A 3,203-nucleotide genomic window follows, 5' to 3' on the forward strand; every position below is an offset into this window, starting at 1 on the left:
CAATATATCAGGATACAAAATTGACACCAATAAATTGATTTCATTTTTTTTTATTTCATTTTTATACACCAATTATGAAGTCTCAGAAAGAGAAACTAAACCAACTATACAATTTACCACTGCAACAACAACAACAAAATTAAGATACTTAGGAATAAAAATAACCAAATAGGTAAAAGACTTATACTCAGAAAACTACAGGACATTTAAAAAAGAGATAGAGGAAGATATAAAAAAGTGGAAGAATATACCGTATTCATGGATTGGAAGAATTAACATCATTTAAATGTCCATACAACCCAAAGAAATATACAGATTCAATGCAATCCTTATTAAAATGTTAACGGCATATTTCACAAATCTAGAATAAATACTCCAAAAATGTGTATGGAGCAAAAAAAGACCCAAAATAGCCACAGGAATCTTGAGAAAAAAGAGCAAAGTTGGAGGGGTCACAGTACCAGATGTCAAGTTATGTTACAAAGCTACTGCAATCAAAACAGCTTGGTACTAGCACAAGAACAGGCATATAGATCAATGGAACAGAACAGAGACCCCGTAAATCAACCCAAGCCATTACATTCAATTAATAATTGCCAAAGGAGGCAAGAGCATTCAATGGAGTCAGAAAGTCTCTTCAATAAATGGTGTTGGGAAATTTGGACAGATAGATGCAAAAAAATGAACCCATACCACCAATTTATACCATACACAAGTATAAACTCAAGAGATCACCAAGATGGCAGCATAAGTAAATACCTGTACTCGCCACCTCCCACAACCACATCAAAATTACAACTAAAATACAGAATAACCATTATCCAGAACCATCAGAAAGCTGGCTGAATGGAAGTCCTACAACTAGACAAGGAAAAAAGAAAGCAGACTGACACTGGTAGGAGGTGCGGATGCCTGGAACGTACCTCTCTGACACCTATGTGTGTTACTTTTTTAAATGGGAGGGAGATCAACTCTGCAGAGGCTACCCATTAGGAGCCAAAGGTCTCAGCCCCACATCAGAAGCTCAACCTAAGGTCCCAGTGCTAGGAAAAGAAGTCCCCATAACTACCGGCTGTAAAAACCAATGCGGATTGGGCCTCAGTGATATAGAGGCTGCTGGAGAGCCAGCTGTTCCTCTTAAAAGGCTGGTACATGAACTGAACTTGCAAGGTCCCACTTCCTCTCATTTCCTCTGAGCTCCAGAACCAGGGTGAGTCTCTGGGGACACATACACATAAGAGGAGAAACTAGGTTATCTGGCATCCAGGCAGGAACTCTGGGAGGCTTTCTCCGAGATGGAGGTGCTAACAGGGATCATTATTCCTATGGTGGGACCTCCCCTGTCTCAGGGCTCTGTTTGCTCCACCCTGGTGATTTCCTAAGATCCCCCCCTCATCCAGTTTACAACCCCACCCAAGCTGTGTGCAGAAGCTTTTGCATATGAATGGCCTGTCTTGCTCAGACTAAAATCAAACAAGCTGTGGCTGGGTCAGGGAGCCCCAAACCTATCAATAAAAGGCCCAAGACCCAGCAGCAGCATGAACATGCCTTGCTTCATAGCTGGGCCTTGTCTGGGCACTTCCAAACCCTATACAAAGAGGAAGAATCTGCAGATCTCTCTGTAGCTCCTGCTGGGTGGCCTGAGGCAGTGGCTGGCTTTGCACCACCCTGGAGACCCAAAAGCCAGTGTACCCAGTGGCCAGTGTGAGACCATACCAGATTACAACTCTACACATCCATAAGCAACACACTCAAGGGGCAGACTCAGTGAGCACCAAAGCACCACTAAAGCAGGTCCTGTTCCATAAGGGTGTCTCCTTCACAGCAGCTCTTCCACTATAGTCACAGCTGGTCTTCACAGCCAATTGGCCTGGGGGTCAATTCCTCCAGTGACACCAACAGCAATCAAGACTCAATTACAACAAGATGGTGCTCACATCCCACAAAGGGGTGCATCTAGAGGGCCAGGCTCAGGTGACTGGGTAGGCTGAGCCACTGGGCCCTATAAAGAACCTATTAAACAAGGCCACTCTACCAACTCAAGGAGACATAGCAGCTCTACCCAATACATAGAAACAAACACAGGGAAGCAAATGCAGAGACAAAGAAACATGTCAAAATGAAAGAAATGGAAGAAAATAAACTATTGTATATAGACTTCAAAACCACTGCTATAAAGTTACTCAAGAATCTTCTATAAACCTCCAAGTGACTTAGTGAGACTTTCAAGGATCTTAGTGAGAATGCAAAAAAAAAAAAAAAAAAGGAAAATGACCAGTCAGAAATTAAGCATACACTGACTGAAATAAAGAATAATATACAGGGTTTCTACAATAGAGTAGAGGATTTCAATAAAATCAATGATTTCAAATATGAGAAAGCAAAAAGCACCCAAACAGAAGAGCAAAAAGAAATAAGAATCCAAAAATATGAAGATAGTGTAAGGAATGTCTGGGACAACTTCAAGGGTACCAACATTCACATTATGGGGGTGTCAGAAGAAGAGACAGAGCGAAATATTGAAAACCCATTTGAAGAAATAATGTCAGCCCTAGCTGGTTTGGCTCAGCGAATAGAGCTTCAGCTTGTGGACTGAAGGGTCCCAGGTTCAATTCTGGTCAAAGGCACATGTCTGGACTGTGGACTCGATCGTCAGTAGGGGGCATGCAGGAGGCAGCCAATCAATGATTCTCTCTCATCATTGATGTTTTTCTCTCTCTCTCCCTTCTTCTCTGAAATAAATAAAAATATATAAAGAAAAAAATGACAGAAAACTTGCCCTACCTCGTGAAAGAAATAGACTTATAAATCCAGGAAGCACAGAGAGTCCCAAACAAGAGGAACCCAAAGAGGACCACACCAGGACACATCATAATTAAAGTGCCAAAGGCTAAAGACAAAGAAAGAATCTTAAAAGTAGCAAGAGAAAAGCAGTTAGTTACCTATAAGGGAATGCGCAAACGACTGTCAGCTCATTTCTCAATAGAAACTATGCAGGCCAGAAGAGAGTGATAAGAAATATATAAAGTGATGAACAGCAAGGGCCTACAACCAAGATTACTCTACCCAGCAAAACTATATTTAGAATTTAAGATCAGATAAAGAGCTTCACAGACAAGAAAAAGCCAAAGGAGTCCATCACCACCAAAGCAGTATTATATGAAATTTTAAAGAGTATTATTTAAGAACAGGAAGAAGAAGAA

This window comes from Eptesicus fuscus, chromosome 1 (genome assembly GCF_027574615.1).
Source record: "Eptesicus fuscus isolate TK198812 chromosome 1, DD_ASM_mEF_20220401, whole genome shotgun sequence".
NCBI classification, from domain to species: domain Eukaryota; kingdom Metazoa; phylum Chordata; class Mammalia; order Chiroptera; family Vespertilionidae; genus Eptesicus; species Eptesicus fuscus.